General features: G+C 45.1%; 1 long non-coding RNA gene across 1 annotated transcript; it reads right to left on the reverse strand.

The window, feature by feature from the left end:
• Positions 1–1,019: 1,019 nt before the first annotated feature.
• Positions 1,020–2,677, reverse strand: LOC144118622 (uncharacterized). Its single transcript, XR_013312077.1, has 3 exons — positions 2,576–2,677; positions 1,595–1,665; positions 1,020–1,239 (listed from the first exon to the last, which is right to left on the reverse strand). It is a non-coding gene; the product is annotated as an uncharacterized LOC144118622 (long non-coding RNA).
• Positions 2,678–21,510: the final 18,833 nt, after the last annotated feature.

A 21,510-nucleotide genomic window follows, 5' to 3' on the forward strand; every position in this document is an offset into this window, starting at 1 on the left:
GGACCACAGCCCTATCCTTGCGTCTGCCTTCGTGAAATACCGGATGCATGTTCTTTGGCAGCTGTGGAAATTTGAGGCTATCCCTAGTTGCTCTCGGTATGTTATCTATCCGCTTTGAACACTCCGAATAAACTTCTTTTTTCTGTTGTCAAGAATTCGCACCTAAATACTTTTTTTCTCAGGACATCTCTCTGAGTGCTGAAAGTTGCAGATTAAACATTGATTTCAGACGACGGCAGGAGAACGTCGAGCACGACGACTCACGTCCTATCTGTCTTCCTTTACATGCAAAATGTCGTAGGAAAGGTGTAGTAACATGGCAAATCATGCTCAGTGAAGCCGTGTGAAAAAAATATGGTCTCATTGTTTAATAACAGGAGCCTGCTATGTATACGCGGAGCAGGCAAGGGATAATTATTTTTCAATCTTTGGCCAGCCCCATTCTAAGGAATGTTAGATAACACTCAAGAAGTACTTTGGTTTGGGCTAGTTGGTGCATAGCTTCTAGATGATGTCAGGACGGCGCGAAAAGAACAAGGACAAAAGAGGCACAAGAACACAACAGGACAGGCGCCAACCGCCTGTGCTCTTTTGTCGGGTCTATTCCAAGCAACAGAAGGACGCGCGTGCCCAGTCATGGAACATGCGGACCTGCCTCCAGTATTCTGACTTGAGTATCTTGCAAATGCGCCTGATGTGGCCCCAAGATGGCTGCAGAATGCCGATGAGGGCTTGCACCTCAACAGGAACAATTTTCCGTTTCAAGCAGAACAAGTTTCCGCTCCGACACTGTCACTGCATGTTCCAATCTTATTGCCGTATCCATCTGCCAGTCACGAGTGGTTTCCTTCTGCTTGAAGCGCAGGCGGTTGGCGCCTGTCCTGTTATGTTCTTGTGCCTCTTTTGTCCTTGTCCTTTTCGCGCCGTCCTGACATCAGTTAGATAAGAGGCAGTGATATTCTCGTCATAGTTTTGTGCTACCGACTTTGGAACGGCAAGTCAAGAGGAGTATGAATAGATCGGATTGTGTTGCGGATCGTGCAACTCGATTTTTTTATTGTTCTCAGAAAAGCACTATATGCTTTTGTAAGAGAATTCACAATGACCGCGCAATATAAGCACTGGTCGCTGATGCGGGCATTAACCAGACGAGCTCTCCGTCGAATTGGCCGTCCCTGTTGTGTTGGACGACCCTCCAGTTTCGTTGCGGCACGGTGGTCTGAACGGCGGCCCGCGAGGCTGCGAAAAAGAAGACGCGTCAGAAGCAATTGATTATGCAAAAAAAGCATAAATTCCCGAAGTATTCGCAGCTCGTATGGAATTGCTTCATTACACTGCACTGTAATTTAATTAGTGTTAACTTAATGAGTAACAATGCAAACTAAAAAACTAACCCTTTTCTTTAAACTCCAGGACATCGCTAGTAGTTTCTCAAAGCTATTCGCTCGATGCAAGACCGAAGCTTACCTTTGCCCCAATGTGGTACTATCTACCATGTCGGACTTCATGGTTACTTTTCTAATTCTAGTCATGGTATATTTTTATCACCATGTTTTCTTTTGTTAGAGAAGATTGTAAAAGTAGGGCGCCCTACCGGGGGTGGGAAACCAAGGCCTGGAGGTCCACTTCTTCCAGGAGGTCCGCGACCTCCTGGTCCCTGAGAAGCTGCGTAGAAAAATAAGTTAACCATTGGCCAATGTAAATGTCAATCCATGTGCAAAAGTATATTTGTTATGCTATAACAACAAATCCCCAGAGAGATTCCAACCAAAAGGGCTTTTTGTTGGACATCACCCGCCAAAACATCTATTTTTGCATCAAGAACCGTGAGACTACAGCACCATCACGAGCGCGTAGCCATCATGAGACTAGATCAGTTCCATACTATGCACATTAATAGCAAAACCTGCGAGTAGACTTGCAATTTGTGGGGAAAGTGCGCCTTTTCTGCCTTTTTTGCAGAAAGTTTCTTCTCTTCTAGTATGTTCTTTGGCAGAGTGTGCCACGCGTTGGATTATCAACACGGCTCTGTGAGTATGGGAGGCCTGTATCAAGTGTCTATGTGTTAGGGGGAGGGAATATATTAACCCTTTGCTATTTGGCACCATTTATGAGGTTGCTAAAAATTCTCACCTAATCCCGAGTGCACAAAACGAATTTTTATGAGCTTGGCAAGTGACGGAAATCTAGAAGGCCTAAAGAGACGAAATGTGTGTGGATCTGTCGCGTGATTTCCCTTTATTGTAATTATTTCCGAGCCCAATAAGTATGGTATTTATACCACCGTTAGTGGTTATGAACCTGAATCAATATGTCGTAATTATGACCCCATTATTTGCTCGCAAAAATCCCGCAGGTTTACAGAAATAAAAGGCTACTGCACCGGCTGTCTTTGACAAAATGCTTTGCGCAGTTGTGTATTGGAGACTAAAGCCTCCTGCTTTCTAATGTAGATGATGTTAGAGCGTCCAGGAATAAAGTTCTTCGTTTCGCCTTGTAAAGAGCATAAAGAAAGATCTTTTCGCAAAGTGTTTCACAAGCAAAGTTGATTACTAGCCTACTCGTGCCCACTCACCGGAAACCACCATCGCCAGGCCAAGCAGCAGCACTAGTGTAAAGGCCTTCATCGCCGCCATTTCCAAGTCACGAGAAGCAAGGGGTCGTTCAAGGTGTTTTCTTCCCCACTGGTGCCACCACAACACACGGCGCTTCTTTTATAGCAAATTCACAAATTTTTTTACGTTTCGGGATTGAACAACAACATGACTCATGTGGAGAAGAATAGGACGTGTTCATTTTTGGACGATTCAACACTGAATAAAAAACCGCAAAATACAATGCATAAAGTTGTGGGTGCATTCGGCGCGTGGTGTTTCATCGTAACGAATAGCAGTCTAAAATGAACCCATGTGCAGTGAAAGCCTTTTTTTTTCAACTGGGCCCCACTTTATTTAACACAACCGGAGATGTCAACTATAAAAGCGCCAACAACGTATAAATTTCTAAATCAGGAATTCAAAATAAAAAAGCTAACAGCTAAATTTGCTGAAAGGTTACTTTACGGCGTCATTACGAAACTTTTTTTCAGCGAACAGGACATGCATTGCTTGCAGCCATGCACAGCACACTGCCGTGAGCATGTGTCGGCTCGAAAAAATAGAAAAAACTACCAGCCCCAGGCGACACATCGCTTGGTGCCTGCATTTGGAGCTGTCAGCCAGAACGACAGAATGTCAAAACAACGGATCTAGCGCAACATCTCAGCTAGCAGGGATAACAGATGAAAAGGATGTGTGCACGTGTTCTGCTTTAGCTGGAAAAAGCGTGCCATGATGTGGGCGTTGCGGTGTTTCTAGTGCGCTTGAGGGTGTGTGTTCCAAAGTGATAGCGAGTTCTAAATCTGACACGCAGGAACGAAATGGCCCATCAGTGCCTGATAGCGAAGCGAAAGTTTTAACCATTGCTGGTGAACACTGTGGACGTGGAATGAAGAAGCCCGATTTATTTATGACAGTGGGCTGATTATCACAAATGACTGAATGAAATATGCAGAATTTTATGATATATTACAAGCACTTAAGCTGCAGTGCAACAAATATGAACACGAGGTGGCTCTATTGGCCAAGGAGTCGATATTAGAAACAGTTTCTATACAGTAAAACTCATTTCACGCACTCCCAGAAAAATATATTTATACTTAGACGTTTCTATTTTTTTCCTGGTGCTTAAGATTCTTTCCTTGCGGGTGTTTTGCAATTAGCACAACTGTATACTTGCTGTCAGGGGAAAGCAAGAACTGTGTATGATAGGGTAGCCTAAATTAAACAGTGTTGATTAAAATTTTATTACGCTTGAAATCATTTCGACATACGAGAAAGATATTAGGTATTATTTTCTTAGGGCGAGTAAGCTTTCAGAATTTTCCGTAATTGATCCTCTGCGATAAGGCCATCATCTAGAACGGCGATAACGAATGCTCAATATAAAAAATAGCTAGTGGGCTGCCCTAACAAATAAAAGGATGCGAGTTCTCTCATCTGCGCGTACATTTGGTGATTCTTCCGTCTTTACCCTGCAATTCCTCTACATGTGCCTTCTAATATAATGGGTTTCACTGATGAACAATATGATGCGTTAAATCACTTACTAGAAAAGCTTCTGTACCATTTCTGTGCGTATCTGCTTTGTGCAGCCTTATTCAGAAGTACCAGGAATAAGTTGGAATAAGTGTCCTCAACACCCAGTCTTGTTTCTTCAACACAACTTTCCGAAAGAGCACAACAAGCCGATTCGAAGACTTCATATTTCTTTGGAGAGAACAGAAAAACGATACTGCGTAGAGCATTGCTCATAAAGTACAAATGGCCAGACATCAAGCAACACCAGCTACCTGTTTATTGCAAACGTTTTTAACTACGTGGGTAACGTGCCGGCATTTAATTTGCCAGTGGAGGCTCCGTGTTCGTTTACATTCTAAACACAGGGTAAAAATGGCGATAGAACGACTGCGCACAACAATGTCGTCTTCCGGTTTTGAAGCGAAAGCTTCACTATGCTACCTCGTTACGATTTCGCGGTGCTTGCGGTTTTAACCTTCTAGTGAGACAGAGGTAAAACACCTTAAGGCGCGGTTCGGGTGTCGACCGATATATGTGAGACAGTTACTACGCCATTTTCTTTCCTTAAAAGCGGTTCGGGCGTCCACCGATACATGTAAGACAGTTACTGCGCCACATCCTTTCTTCAAAGACCAATTTGAAAAACCAATCTTCAATTTTCTTCGAAACAAAAGGAAAGGCGCATAGCTGGCCCCCTTGTGACGGTGGACATCTCAGTCGCGCTTTAAGCTACGTGGCGGCAGTGACTTATGTGCGCTGCATGCATTGGCATTCACAATGTTGTAGCAGAGACGCGGCACTGAATGTATAGACCGTCGGCGTTCTTTTGTGTTCATTGGCGTTGGCGTTGACAACGTTCTAGACTCCGTTGAGGAAAGGAAGGCGCATAAATGGCTCCCTGGGGCAATGGAAGCCTCAATCGCGCTTTGAGGTACGTGGCGGTGGGCAGAGAGATGTGGGCTGCAAGCATTAGCGCGGACAACGTTTTGGCAGACATAATAATTTTAATAATTGTTTTTTTGGGGGAAAGGAAATGGCGCAGTATCTGTCTCATATATCGTTGGACACCTGAACCGCGCCGTAAGGAAAGGGATAAAGGAGGGAGTGAAAGAAGAAAGGAAGCAATAGGCGCCGTAGCGGAGAGCTCCGGAATAATTTCGACCACCTGGGGATCTTTAATGTGCACTTACATCGCACAGCACACGGGCGCCTGAGCGTTCTTCCTCCATAAAAACGCAGCCGCCGCGGTCGGGTTAGAACCCGGGAACTCCGGATCAGTAGCCGAGCGCCCTAACCACTGAGCCACCGCGGCGGGTTGCAGACACGCGGAACTACAGCAATAAGCCGCAGCGTTCATTGGGCGACCAACCTCTCGCGATCAACCATTAATTTAATCGCCACCTGCCAGGGTGGGCGCGTTGCCTATCCAATGTGCGGAACGCCCTCCACGTTAGAGGCCAAGCCGCGTCTACTTACCCGATACACCCAGCTTTCGCTCTCTAACTGGGTTCAGCAGTAGTTGAACCGCAGCTAATTTTTGTATCAGAATCTCCTGGATAATAATCTTTACTGTTTGCATTTTGTATGTTTCACATTTGGGCTTATTTCTCAAGAGGTCGTAACACCACTATAATAAGACTTGGCAGCGACGGCGGCTCGAGCAACACGTCGATAACGCCGTTCTTCTGCATATTACAGGTTGGTTCGTGATTGCTCTGAAACACCTGCGGCTGCCGTACGACCAGTGTCTGCAAGGATAGATGGATGGAAACAATTTTTCTTAGATGACAAAAATCTTCCAGGATGGTTTCCTGCTGGCCTCGGAGTACACGGGCTTCTGCGTCACATAAAGCCCGGTCCACCAGCCATTTCTGGCCGGCGGGCCTAGCGGTCCGTAAAGCAGCCTCCCAGGAAGAATGAGTGGGATTGGGGATGGGGGGTACTGCCTGTGGTGAAGGACATTCCCAACGGTAGTGGTAAAGTGTGGATCTGGGCCCGCCACAAATGTTACAATGAGGAGGAAAGGTGGGGTGAAAGCACGAGAGACGGTAAGGTGAAATAAAGCAGCCCGTCTGTAATTGTCGCCATGTGGCGCTGGATAAGGGCGACAAGGTACAGTAGGTGGAGGTAATGTCATGCGGCTGAGTTTGTAGAATGTGGTGATTTGATGATATGTATAAAGGACCAATGGGGCCTCTTGCGCAGGGTTTGGTGCCTGATTGTCCAGGGTGCGAGAGTAGAGTTCTCGGGCCAGCGCATGAACGCGCTCATTACCGGGCATCGAGGCATGCCCAGGGATCCACGACAGAGTAACTGTTCGCTCGAGAGAGGTGGCTGTGGCAAGAATACGGTGTGTGGCCGGCGTCGCCACGCCCCTTTGGTAGTGGCGGTATGCGGCCTCGCAATCTGTGCAAATTTCGGTTATGTTTTTGTCAATAGTGGAGTGGGCCAGCACAAGTGCAATGGCTGCTCCTTCCGCCTCTGCAGGTGAATTAGTTCGGATAGCGGCGGCGGCCCCCACAGTGCCATCTTCATAGGCTGCGACTGCCGTGAAGAATCCTAGTCTATAATTTTCTGCCGCGTCTACATAAAGGATATCGGAGCGGTTGCTGTATGTTTTGGTGTAATAGCTTGCTCGAGCCTGCCGCCTGCCCTGATGGAGGCTAGCACTCATATTGCGTGGTAGGGGCTTCTGATATATGCGATCCTGCGTGCGCAGAAAAATCATGTATGGCGTAGGACGTATTGGGGTGTGAATGGGTGGATTGAGACGGAGCTGTCGCAGTAGGCATGGTCCTTTTTTCCGTGCGACTCAGGCGAAATTATTGGTCGGTACGTTGACCCTCTATTAATTCGATCACTCTATTGTGGGTACCAGTAGCCAGGTGACGTTTCGTGCTAACCGCCTGTGGGCGACGTAGGGCGGAGGTGACAGCCATGCGTATTAGGATGTCTGCCTGTTGTGTTTGGCGCTGAGTGAGTATGTGGTATGGGAGGTGGCATGTAATGTGGCTTATGGTTTGGTTTGGTTTATGGGGTTTTAACGTCCCAAAGCGACTCAGGCTATAAGAGACGCCGTAGTGAAGGGCTCCGGAAATTTCGACCACCTGGGGTTCTTTAACGAGCACTGACATCGCACAGTACACGGACCTCTAGAATTTCACCTCCATCGAAATTCGACCGCAGCGGCCGGGATCGAACCCCCGTCTTTCGGGCCAGTAGCCGAGCGCCATAACCACTCAGCCACCGCGACGGCTGTCATGTGGCTAATGATTAATGCATTTGTCATACTTAGGGTCTCGCGTTCAGACAGCCCATGATTGCGTGCTGCCACCCGCTTGATTAGTGCAGCCACCTGTTTGGTCTGTCTTTGCAAGCGCTGAAGGGTGGCGGTTGCATCTAGTGTGTTGTTAATGAGAAGGCCGAGAATCTTCACCTGAGACCCAATGGGCACTGGATTCCCGTACATGTACAGTTTAATGGGGGGGGGGGGGGGGGGTCTTTGGTGTGGAGTTTCAGCTGCAAGAGTTCCGATTTATTTGGAGAGCAAAGGAGGCCTGTGTTGGCTAATTGGGTGGTGGTGATGTCTATGGCAGATCGCAGGATATCCTGGGCTGTTCCAATGGATCCTCCCGTTGTCGAGAGGATTATTTCATCTGCGGTTATACCTGTGTGGAGCCCTGGGATAGCAGCAAGGGCCTTTGCCAGTGGCACTAGAAAAATGTTAAAAAGTAGGGGTGATAGGACCGCCCCTTGTGGGGTTCCCCTGTTAGGCAGAGGGAAAGGCTGGAAAGTGACATCCCCAAGCAGGAGTTTTGCCGTGCGTCCCTGAAGGAAGGCCCGAACATAGTGCCATATGTGGGTGCCGCAGCCCGTGGTGGCGGATGTCGTTAGGATATGGTCATGGCTTATGGTATCAAAAGCCTCATGAATATCCAGGGCCAGTATGGCTCGCGTAGCGGCTCTACGGCGCTTAGTGTATAAGAGAGACTCTTTAAGGGCGAGAAGTACGTCTTGCGCCGAGATGTTTGGATAGAAGCCAGATCGAACGTTTTAGTGTGGGGCACAATGACAGAAAAAACCTTACTAGCCTCTTAAGAATGCAAAAGAAAATTTTACGATTCTTTAGTGATGTGCCAACTTTTTATTCCACTTTAGAAATCTCCAAAAACCTCAAGATCATTTCTGTAACTAATATGTACATATATATTCCCTGCGCGATTACTTGCTCAGCATTAAGAGAGACAACATTCCATTACTTGAAATTTCCCACTTATAATCACTAGGCGACGTGGCCTATAATACCAGAAGAACTGAACATTTGAAAGTGCCATAATGTCATACCAATTACGGCTTTCAAATGGTCAAGGATAACCTACCTCGGCTACTAAATGAATACACGAAAAGAGAAATAGACGTTTCAGGGCTAAAGTTTCTATACCTCAAGGAGTTCGTTTTTAATTTAGTTGTATTTTTTCAGTTAACCAGCACGCTCGATCTTCATAACCAAAACTTAGACATGACGCTTCGCTGCTCCTGTATTATAAGTGCATTTGTGAGGAACTTCTTGTTGAATTGTATTTTCCCGTGGTGTCATTTTTCAAGTTTCGCCCTTACGTCTACGGCCGTCCATTCGTAAATTGTCATGCTTTTACATCTCTAAATGTGTTGCTTCGTCGCCATCGATGCCAAAGTAGACCAAGATTTTTTTTCAAACCATAACGAAGCGGCGTTTCTTCTTGGCCCCTTTCACAATCTCTATGTCATTTTGTGAAGAACAAATGAAAGAAAAGAAAATAAAACAACGCACCTGCACAAGGATGAGGGAAGAAGAGACCTCCTGACCTCCGGGCTTTCTTTCACTAAATAATTTTTTTGTTGTTGTGGTTTGTGGTTGTTATGTATTTATATACGGTCGAAATATGCAGGCTCGTTGAATGCTTAGCGTAATCCGTCAGCACGCCAATATTATGTTGTCTTCATTCACGTATGTTGAAAATTGTTCGTTTTTATGCGTTGTCAATGTTTTCACTGCAGGGAAATTAAGAGCTATAATCTCTGTATATGGAATGTTTAAATAATATGCTTTCAGTGCATGCTTTGAATTTTGTATATTACTGGTCCTTTATGTTATATCGCGCGCTTAGTTTGTGTTTCCGCTGTTCATTCATAGATTGTGAATTATGCGTTAGGTTTATATATGCCTTTCTTGTTTTCATGTGACCAATGGCGCCACTGTTGCTGAATGTTGTGGGCCTCGGGAGCTTGTCAAGCTACGGCTTGTTTTCCCCGGGCCCACTGATCTCTGCAGCAAGAAATAAATAAACAGAAATTGGGACATAGCGGTCACTTATAAGTGATAGAATATGATTTTGACCGCCACCTTTAAAGTAAAGAAACCTCGGTAACAAGAGTGAGAAACAAGGCAAAAATGTTGCTCGTTCGCAGAATCAAGGACGACGTGAGATAATAATTGTTCGTTTTTTGAGATAGCAATGGAAGTGGTGCTAAGAGACCTCGTGCCTAGCTTGGTAATCTCTGAAGCCTCGTAACTTCCCAAGAAATGGTATCTTTGTAGCAGGCAGCAATTCCCCAATTTATAACCTGGTTATGTCATACCAACTTGCTCATCAGTCTACGTTGTTGCGTTGTTGCGACTGATATAATGGTTATAGTAAAAATTACAGCTCTTAGTCACCGCACGTTGCAGCCGTACTCGTAGTGGCAGTTTTTAATGTCATTTCGAATATATACATAGATCGATTTTTGTCGTGTTTATTTTATTCATGAAATTTCGCAGTGCTGAGCAGTCCTGATAGTTCAGAACTTTATTCTCTTCTATCTGATATTACTGCACTGTCAAGATTAATATTCAGTATTCGGCACACATTCTCAAACTATAAAATTTCCTGTCATCTACCTGCGAGTTAAAGATACTTCGCTCCTCATGTTTGTGGCTAAAGCAACTTCTACTATTTCACTTTCCATCCAAGCCATTTTATTAGCGCATTTTCATCTTTTGCGGCCTTACCCACGAAGCATACAGCCAGCAAAGCAGTATATTTTTGAGCATGCCTAATATCGTGTGTTGAGGGGGGGGGGGGGGGGGGGGGTAGCTGGGGAGTCATCGGCATCCAGGTCCTGGAGCTTCGGCGTCCTGCGTCAGCCATGGTCACCAGCCGTCCGTTGTTGGCCTGCTGCGTCGCCCGGCCGTGCCCCAGCCGTTCACACCCGAACCGACTTTGCCGCTGTTCCCCCACGCCCCGTCCCCCGCCCAGCCCACTCGACATGACGAACTGAACGGACGCAAGCACCCGACCCACCCACCCGAGACGCCGCTTACATGTCAAGATACCGTTCTCGTGACCATGCCTTTCGGCGCATCCTGGGGCCTCGACCGCCGGCTCCCGGCGGCCTGCGGCCCGGAAGCTTCAAGGAAATTGAAATTTCGTTTGGACGAAAGGAAATGGCGCAGTAACTGTCTCACATACCTCGGTAGACACCCGAACCAAGTCGTAAGGAAAGGGATAAAAGAGGGAGTAAAAGAAGAAAAGAAGAAAGTGGTGCCGTAGTGAAGGTCTCCGGAAAAATTTCGACCACCTGGAGATCTTTAACGTCCACTGACATCATACAGCACACCGGCGCCTTTTGCGTTTCGCCTCCATCGAAACGCGGCTGCCGCCGTCGGGTTCTAACCCGGGTACTTCGGCTCAGTAGGCGAGCGCCTTAACCACTGAGCGGTGGCTAAGCTTCGTGGACCAATAATCATTCGGCCATCTCCTTCATCGCGATGGCCAGCACCTCACCATTTTCTCCTCACTGTCCAAATATCCTCTCAAGCCTACCACCATTTCGGGCATCACATTGTCACCAATCGAGACAACTCGCTTGGTGGCCCCGGGTAGTGTAACGAAGATGAATCTGGCAGTGGCGCGGGACAAACCGCTTGCGCTAGGCCAGCGACCTTCTCAGTGCCATCAGTCATCTCGTCTCATTCTTCGGCTGGTCGCCGCGTAACAATATGACCCCGCCTCTGTACAGCACTGCAGGAAAATGCACTGGACACTAAATAATCGCATCCACTGGCGCACACTATAATTTTTTCAGTAGACAATGGAATAGAAAGAGGTGCTCATTATGACATAAATGAGAGAAGCCAACAGTCACCGAAACCAAGGAGCAGAGGAAATGTCTGTTTGTAGTTTTTATCAATGGGAGATTAATAAAAGAAGAAAAAACAACCGCATGCCTCCGGTGGGATCCAAGCCAACGACTTCCGAACTGCGCGTCCGGTGCTCTACCAATTCAGCTACACCTACGGCTGTCTAGTTTTCTTCTTTTAGGTTATTTAAGTGTAGCGTATGTGAACCTTGAGAGTCTTCACCAGCGCACCCTTGTCCATAGCGGCGTACGTAGTACGTCCTGTATTACTGCGAGTTCCACGTAGGTACGTGGTCGAGCGGTTAAGGCCAACCTTCTAAAACAAGTAGGCAATAACTATGGAATGAAAGTCTCGTTTTCCACTCCTAATAAACTAGGAAAAATCTGCACTATTGTTGACAAGAGGGTCCGAGAACGAAACCAACGAACAACAAAAAATTATAATAAAATGTGCCAAGTGAAACATAAGGTGCACTTTGCACCATATGCTGAGGGTGTGGTTTACGACATTCCTTTCACTTGCTGCATGAACTATGTCGGGCGAACTAGGAAATGCTTGAACACGCCACTACGCCAGCACAATACGTCTTCAAAACATGCTGCTTCTTCTAACTTGCCTTTACATTACAGAGATTGTTGTCTTGGTAATTGAAGCTTCTCGAGTAAAAATGTATGCACTCCTCTTTTTAACCAAACTAAAATTTTGTGTAGCCATAAAGATCAGTTAACAAGAGAAATCTGCGAGGCATATGGTATTCACAAGAAAAGCGACACATATGTGAGCACTCCTTCTGTTCTTATCTGTGACTGGGAAACTATGTATCTGGATTCCCATTAGTAACGGATTCTGTATCGTGTTGGGGAAGCGTATGCGCTCCTGGTTGTAGATTAACTTTATATTTTCCATGTCTTTTTTAATTAACTTCAGTTAGTAAGCACTCGTCTGTGTGTTCTTCTCTTCATCTTTTGCGAATATTTCGCGGTACCGCCTGCGGTCTTTGAGTCATGACAAAGACGTCCTATGGCGCTAATTTTCCTTGCATTCGCCTCAAGCAGAATTTTTCCTATTAATAAACTCTCCGAGTGCATCTTTAGATGGTTTTCTATCAACAAAGAAGCACGAAAAGCCACGTTTATCTATTTCATGCACCCAAGTGCAGTATTCTCTACAGCTTTACTAAGTTGAAATATATTCTACCGGAAGTTTAAAATATGCTTTTCTAGGGCAAGCTGACTCCTATGTTTCTTCATGCCTTTCAAAGAATATACATTTACCGAGCTGAACTACACTTTGTTGAAACGTATAGCTGCATTTTTGCTCGTTTTACTTTTCTTTTTACCCTCTTTATTTTTTCTTGGCTGAAAAACACGCTTACTGAGGTCACGCGAAAGAGATATTGTCGCATTGTTTTCAGATAACAAGTGGTGGCTTTCGACATGGCGGTCATATTTTCTATAACATTGCCAGCTAAGGAAGACAGCTGATCCTGTACTTGGAGCTGTATCTACAGTATATTGGGGTTTGACCTTCATAACTTTTTTCACTTTGGTAACTCTGCTCTACACGTCGATGCGCCTGCCCGGGATAGAAACACAATGTAGCGATGAATCCTAGACTTTATTTTATTGAAGGAACAGCACTCTCGCTGTTGTAGCGACATGGTCTTAAATCTGAAAACTCCAAAGATGAGTTCAAAAAAACAATAAATGCAAGCCATTTCTCGCTGAGCCTAGCAGGTAAAGAAAAGGAGAGCTTCCTCCTTTTTTAGGTTTTCCGGCGCAAAGCTTTTTCCATCACAGCTCCTTTCTTTCGATTCTTCTTTTTTGCACAAATTTGCTGCCTTTTCCTTGTCTACAACCGCTTCTTCCGTGTGCAGAAATCTCCGCAACAATGCATGCTTTCCTGAATATAGCTTGTTGAAGGGCATGCAACACTCATTCATCCGTGAACTGCAGTCGTAGCCATACAATCTTCCACACAAACGTGTATGTACGCACAAACAGCTTTCTCATCTGAGTAGCAACAATACTGCCCATGGCTGCCCTAGCATCGGTAAAGGCTTCCAATGCTACTGCAGATGCAAATACAAGGCGATGGCTTTTTGCGCTGTTTCATTCCCAGTCGTGATCCTTGAAGAAATGACATACATGAGGACAAAAATGTGTGAGTAGTCTTAGAGCAGCCTTTCATTGTTCAGAAATCTCTCTTGGTAGTAATGTGGGTATGCACCACTGAATTCGGGCTACAATTCCGATTTTCTGCTCGCGTGTCATTTTTCCCCAAAAGCACTTCGATTTGAGTTGCGATGTGTCCCCTCATACAGATACCGTAGTAAAAAACTAAAAAGTCAATAGCCGCACGGCCCATTAAGAGAGTCCCCATATCATTACTGCTACATAAGGATGCCACCCTAACTTCTCACTCGGGGAAACTTTCTGCTGAGGCATCACACTAGAAGCGATTATCTGTGCTCTTCGGGTTGAAAGAAGCAAAAATATATGCGAAAACCTGCTTTATTCTGCACTTTAGCATGAAGCGGAAGAGAGGACATAATATCGGTTGTATGTATTCTTGCTGTTTGAGGCTGTAGCTGGGTCAATGCACCTGGACGTTAATTCATCGCTGACCATAATAACCTAAAGCCCGAAGTGCCGAAGGTCATCAACAGCGCCTAATCAAGATCGTCTCTCATGACTCAACGCAAATGTTTAAAATAATAACAGTTAACGGAATCAGGAGAACAGGTTTTTTCAGTGATTAGAGATCACTACCTATTGTGCGGCATTAGGCACTGCAGCTTTTCAATGGGCTCAGCGCGTTATATGACGTTCGGAGGAATTTATATTTCTCCAAACAGCTCTGTTTACGCCAGTAAATAAAGTGAAATACAAATTCTCGTGCAGCAGGGGCGCCAACTGTGCCTCTCCGGTTCCATTACTGCCATGCTACCAGTTCACCAATGAGCAGATGAGTAGCAGGCCGCTGTCAATCGCACATGTGTGCATTAAACAATAATTCTAAGGACGATTACGATGCCCCCTAATTCGAAAATTTGAGTGCAACTCTCTGCTTCGAGGCGCGAACGACAGGGTCCTCCTCTTGGCAGCGGAGACTAGCAAGTGCTTAGGCGGGCTGCAATAACTGCATTACAAGGAAAAGACGTGAACAGGAATTTCTTTGCTTAAGGCAATCACACCCATTAGTTTAGAACATTTCGATACGGATGGTTCGTGATATATAATCTTTCGGTATACTCAATATGCTTCAAGAAAACAGGGAGCTCTCCCGGAAAAAGGTTTTGTCAATGTACTGTGCCAACTACTTCGAAATACCTAATTAAAAGTTATCCAGGACGTGAATAGATTGTTTTGCTCCGAAGCTCTTGCACAACTGCTGCTTTATTGTTGTCAGACAAAAGAAACAATGCTTTTGAAAGCAGACTTCTTCAGGTTCATGTAACATGAACGCAAGTCACTGATGAAAGCATCAACCAGTCGAACTCGGCGTCGAATTGTCCGTCCCAGTTGTGTTGGATGTACCTTCTTCAGTTTCGTTATGGCAATTTGAACCACCACGAGGCTGCAAGAAAGAATGTAACTGTAAGTCGAATAATTATGTGCAAGTAATAACATATCTACTTCAGAAATAGCCTGCAGCTAATAAACCTAGCAACTTTCGTCACCATACTGAACCGCTTAGGAGATGGGGGGACCTGAAGGCCTTTAAAAACCGAAGAAAAATTCTGACGTCATCCCTTCAAGACACACGGTCAACGATGTCATTTAGAAAAGCCGTTTGCTTAATGAGAGACCCAACCTTGAATTTCGTGCCATAGTGGCACTTTCCTACTTATTGTACTTTGCTACTACTTTTTATTTATATTATGCGATACAACTTTAAAAAAAAACAGGAGTTGGTAACAGCAGTAACAACGTTGGTACAACGGCGTCAAGTATTTTTCTTCTGACCAACTACAACACGAATCGAAATCACCTTATTAAAGTTTGACTATATCAAAACAAGCCAGAAGTATAATGTTATTGAGCTTATAATTTTGTCCCATTGTTAGTTTCATTTTTAGCTATCAAAAAAGGATCTGGTTACACCTTTAATTTAGGCTCTAAATTCTGTACGTTGCGTTCCTGAATTTGGGCGCAGCTTCACTGCAGAGATTATTAGCTTTATCGGGCTATAGCCGTTTTTTCATCCCGTGTTCGCGTTGAACTTGAGAGGAACTACAAAACAAAGTATGCTTGTCTTACCGGAGGCGGAAAATTGTTCCCAGTAGGGGGAGGAGGTGGTGGAGGTCGCGGACCACCTCCAGGTCCACGAGAAGCTGCCGGAAAAAAACAAGCGCTATTAATCAGTACACATAACGATATAAAGCGAAGCACATCTCCTTGCTCGGGATAAATGACAATCAAAATGTAATAAAACCTGAATTTTCTTGCTTCCCTAAGAACATGACTCCTTCTTTGTTACTTTCTGGATTTAGAAAAGCACCAGGCCTAGACGATAACCTCCATCTGCCAATATCATCTGTCTTTCTTTTCTTTGACGTCGTGTTTCTTGTCTTTGAAATTTTTTGACGTCGTCAGCCGAATAGCCCATTTAGTCACCAACAACTGTGAGGCCATACCGACATCTCGAGAGTGTAACGAACCAACAACAGCGCATATGAGATTGCATCGCTCATAACTGCAAAAATGCGTAGAAAATGTTCGATTACGAACGGAGTGCTCTGTCTTTTTTTACGATATCAATCAATGTCATTGCCTTGAGCTGAACCGTCTGTGTGTGCGGCGTACCAGAAGGAGAGGGCTTTGTAACTTTGAGGTGACAACTGCCGCTCTGCTTATACAGATTACGTTAGAATACAAAGGCCTTTATCGGCAATCAATGTGTCAGGAGCTTCAAATATAATCGTGATCCTGCATCACGCATTTTTGATAAGGTTGCTAATTTTTATGGTGTAAACCTTAATGCAGAAACTGGAATTTTTGAGCTTGGGAAGTGTGAAGATTGACAGCGTCTAAACTGGTGTAATTGCTGTGCCGCTGTTGAGCGAGTGCGCTTTTATAAAGTAGTTTAGTCTTCAACGCAATGAATGCAAATAATGTTTTGACACAATAATGCTCAGCAGTGCACATCAAGTTCTCGTAACTCTCACTTCACTGTTCCATCACATGTATGTCGTTGAAGTATAAATTCTTCTTTCCTTGCAACTTCACTGAGCGCATTTGCATTTTGGACTAGGCCACGCGTGACGAGTGACGTGCCTCTGTGAAATTTCCAATTCTGAAAGCTGTTGTAATACACGTAAGCAACATGGCTGAGCCCGAGAGGGTAAATGGGAAAAGGTGCGTAAAAAACGCTTATTGCATTGGCAGGCTTCGGGGAAAATGGTTAGCACAAGGGCATTTTGCATACGAAGACCTCTTAATTCTTGTTGTATAAGACACAAAGGTGTCGTGGACAAAGTTCTTTGCTTTGACATTTAACAACGAATAAAAATGGGATCATTTCACAACCTGGTTACCAAAAAAATTGCGTCACCGCTTCAAAGTTTGTCACTTACCGCAAACCACCATCGCCAGACCAAGCAGAAGAATAAGCGCGAAGGATTTCATTGCAGCCCTCTTTTTAGAGATCTGGCAATGAAAGTGTCGCTGCGGGTGCTCTTGAAAGCGCTAATTCCAGCGCCACATTTGGTCTCCTTTTATAGAAGTATGACGCAGCCGGCCTGCATTTTCAAGGGTGAGCAGTAATGTGACTCTAGCGGAAAGAGGTGGCATGTAGATTTATGTATTATTCACAAAATGACAAAAAAATATAGGCTTGATGCCACGCATATGGCTGCGGTTTCATTCGGCACATGGTGTTTCATCATGAGGGGAAACAGTCTGAAATAGATCGCTCTGTAGTGGAAGCGCCCTTTTCCAACTGCTACCCTCTCTATCTGACAGACCTGACATGTTGACTCCAAAAAGTGTGCATAGTGGGAAAATATCTCTATGAAAACAGCAAAACTAAAAAGCTGGCAGCGAAACCTTGTTAACGGGATATGCAGCTGTCTGGCTACGAAACTTCTATCAGTGAGCAGTGCGAGCATTGCTAGGGACCGTGTAAAACACCCCATTGAGATCATCTTTGTGTTCTAAAACAGCGAAATACATTTCGAGTAGCACACGACACACCGCTCGGCGTGTGTTCTGGCCTGTCAGGTAGGTGAACGAGATGTAAAAATAAAGGAACTAGCCGATCATGCAAGCACGCACACATAACCGATTAGCAGGATGTGGGCAGCTGTTCTTGTATACCTCGAAAAGAGCATTTCAGGATCTAGGCCTGGCTCCGCTTCGAGTGCGGTTGAAGGCATGCGTGCAAGTTGTATTTAGCAAGTGTTCATGGTTTCGCAAACGAGAGAAACCCCTCTTCGGTGTCTTTTTAGCGAAACGAATGTTGTAAGTATTGCTGGCTAACAATGGTGACACGATATCCGCAGAGTTAGAACATCATTAGGCTGTGAATAATGATGTTCCTCACATACAAGTTCGTAATGATGCATAGTGAGTAATGACGGAACTCAGACAACTGCTGTCCGCGTTTGTCTACGTCGCACCTTTGTTTGCGTCGTTGACGTCAAATAAATCGTTGCCACATCACCAAATATCCACAATTAATAGCTTTAATCATCACGCTGGCAGCGTTGTGACGCTCAGTAGTAAACCAGTGCTGCGCCCATTTAGGACTGACAGTCCTTAGAGCTGTTCTACAGGCTCGAACGCATGGTAGCTCTTTTGACTGACTCAATTATTCTAAATAGCGGTAACACGCAAAGGCTGATAAGGGGAATTTACCAATAAATCAGTTGATAATAAACCTGACTTCGATTTTAGACGTATTTGTGTGTGCGTGAGTATTCCTGATCAATGAAGAACCGTAACAATAAGCCCATGAATAAGCAATATTTTTAGTTTTTAACTCTCTACCGGTCAGTGACTGCCTACAAAATTTTACAGAATGTGGTGCAAACTACTTCTCGTGTATGGCTGTCGAATGAAACTACATCATTGGTAACTTGTCAGGTCCCCCGCGTACTCGCACACGCGTGTCCTTAGCACATCCCGTAGAGGCTGAATGAACGACGCTATATCCATATTTTGGCTCAAATGGCTTGAATAGGAAAATTAGGCGCCGGAAAAGACCACACAAGTTAAATAACTCCAAGTAGTATGGGCTGCCATTACAAAGGCATCGAGCTTTTAACTAAGCTTTTCTTTAGCATATAATGGCACTCTCTGAGTGCTCTGAAATGCAACCAGCCTTTGCTGAGCATGGCCCGTGTTTCCATGCCCATCCATAAACGCAGCATAAGCATTACTGGGCTTTTATTGGCCGTTTGGCTTTTCCGATTAATGTCAAGTCATGCACTAGCCACGAAATAAAAAAAGGTCGTTTTATTTTTTAGTTATAGTTTATCAAGCTGCATTGACAAGGTTCTAGAAAAGGCCAGTTGTTACAAATTACGCATTTTAGAGTGCCGCTGCCGAGACCAAACTGAAAACATGGACGCAGAACTAACGCGGGGAAGCGCAAACTGAGATATTACATTGAAAACAACAACTTGCGGGAGTGGTGGTCACCGCTCAGGATGGCCGAGGTAGAAAGAAGGCAACAAACAAATGGTTGTGAAAGAGGATGTGGGTACACCCTGAGGACGAAGCATTCAGATGTATTAGGTAACCAGGTGCGAACTAATTTCACTCCGTTGAGTTAAAACTGGCCAGCTTCAAAATCGAGATGTCGACCAGAGACGGCCGTTGGGTTAGAAAATAATACCATTTTCGTCCAACCAAATATAGGCCACATTGTTCTCAACTTAGCTTGCGCACTGTGGGAGCGATTGCAGAAGAGTGCGATCCCAAAACAGCCCCTTACTTTGTTTCAATCAATCAATAGTTATTTCTTCCTCAGAAAAAGATTAACGGAGGACGAGGAGGGCTCGAAGAAAAAGTGGAAGTTTCCACATGACGAGCTTCAAGCCCTCAACTTTGAAAAAAAGCACGCGGGGGTGGACGACAGACAAGCGCTTTATGTCTAAGATGGTTTGCCGACGAGCCCGGACCCACATCTTGTTCGAAGTTCCTCACGGCTCCTGAAAAGCAAGAACAAAATAAAACCGCAAGGAAAATAAAGTGAAAAACCTTGTGGGCTCATCTCGTATGTACCATCGGGGGCAAAAGTAACAGACCCCTTGAAGTTACGCCTTGTGCCACTCTGCTTGGGGGCGCCACCTGACAAAGCACTTCCGGTATCGAGGCGGGCTCACTGCGCTGATCTTGACATCAGAAGTGCTTTGTCAGGTGGCGGCCCTACGCCGAGGAGCACTGGTCGGAAATTGGAGGGGGCCCTGTTAATTTTGTCCCCGATGGTAGAGGGCACGCGAGACGCGGACATTTTGAGTTGGAACGGAAGTTTGGGCAAGCTCATGAAAGTTCATCCTTTCTTGTGTATCAATGCAGCATATAAAGCAAGACATAGCCAAATTAATGGGCAATACAAGCTCTTATTCACAACTACGTACCTTATTGAAATGGGTACTATCGTGCCGGAAATGTAAGAGACCACCCCTTGCACCTGTCTCGACACGCGAAGTGGTTAATCACGTGACACCCGCTTTCACTGCGGCATGGTTCCGCAGGCGCTAGGGGTGGTCTATTAATTTTTCTCACGATAGGCGACCCTCATTTAAAAACTGCGAAACTGCGCATGTGCCGCACGGTTAAAACACACACTGAAAGAGAAAGAGCGTATGTAGCACAGAGGGGGAAATGGACAAACTGGCAATGCACAAAATGCGACAAACTGACACGTGTCAAGGCCCGACCTGATAAATCGAATCGAACTTTTTCACGTGCAAAACGATAGCAAGCTGGCTGTTTTGTGGTACGCTATATGCTTCGCCCCTTTCAAGCTGAACGGATTCAAGAAAAGTCAATATATATCAACATGTGTGCTCAAAAGAGCAGGTCTCAAGTGCGGCGGCGACACTACGTAATATGTGCCGTGGGGTGCAGGCATTGTTTTCAGAATCACGTTTTCTTGTGGACGCTGTTACATTTGGCTGCCCGGATGTAAACATCAGGCTAGAAAAGAGCTCTATAGCTTCACACTAGAAGGTCTGTGGATTTGGAGAGCTTTCGTAAGTAGCAACCACCCTTTACAGCCTCAGTACATGACAAAAAAAAAGTAACTTATTAAGATCACATCTACTATGACAAAGGAGAGTGACCGAGTTTGCTTTAGTGCTTTCTTTTTCACTTGGCTTAACCAAAACAAGCTGATTTTCTACAGCAGAAGACATGTATCTCAAGTATCTCAGGTAGTGATACTCATTGTCTTTACTATACGGAATGAATTGGTACACTATTACATTTTTAACTATAGCGTTTCCTTATACCTTACTACTGAATGCCACGTGATCAAGTTGTAAGCAAATCACCTTGTAAACATATGCACGCTAGTATTTGCCAATTTTAAACTTAACGGTGAGAAGTGATGAGGACACTTGATCCTTGCGCTTATGAGATAAAACCTTGCGCAAAAAGCAGCCGCGCTAGCGGGCCAGAAAAGCATTTTTAGCGACGCGCTGTGATCAGTAATGCTGGCGAGGTCGATGGTGGTGCTAGTGCTAACTACCAATATGCTGAAGTAGATATGGCAGCGCCGCCTCTTCTTAAGCTGTAGAACGCCTCTTCAGATTCGTAAAAGGATGTGCGTCAAGATACCAGCGATTAAAACTTTCATACGGTGACGTGCACGAGAATAATATATTCAAACTCAGATTGAAATGTGTCTTCGTCTTGCATGCATCCCAAGATAACGAAATCAATCTAAATTCCTATGTATCCCTGTAAAGGTCACGTTTACAGCTCTTGCAAATTATCAACCTGCCTTTTCTAAACGGCACGTTCCCAAAGCGTGTCGTCGACGTACCTATACACGGCACTGAGTGAAACTCTCCGGCTGAGTGATATTTTCCGGCCCAAGTCTGAGTCTTTCAAAAGCGTTAGCTCTTATTCATCACGTTTCTCGATTTCTTGGTGTCTGCTACCACCTCCCTTCGGCGTGAAATAATTTTAAGTCCGAGGAATTCAAGATAGCGGCCCTCATAGCAAATCGATATAGCAACCCAATTGGTGATTGATTGGTGACGTCATTAGTATA

Source organism: Amblyomma americanum, chromosome 2 (assembly GCF_052857255.1).
Source record: "Amblyomma americanum isolate KBUSLIRL-KWMA chromosome 2, ASM5285725v1, whole genome shotgun sequence".
NCBI classification, from domain to species: Eukaryota; Metazoa; Arthropoda; class Arachnida; order Ixodida; family Ixodidae; genus Amblyomma; species Amblyomma americanum.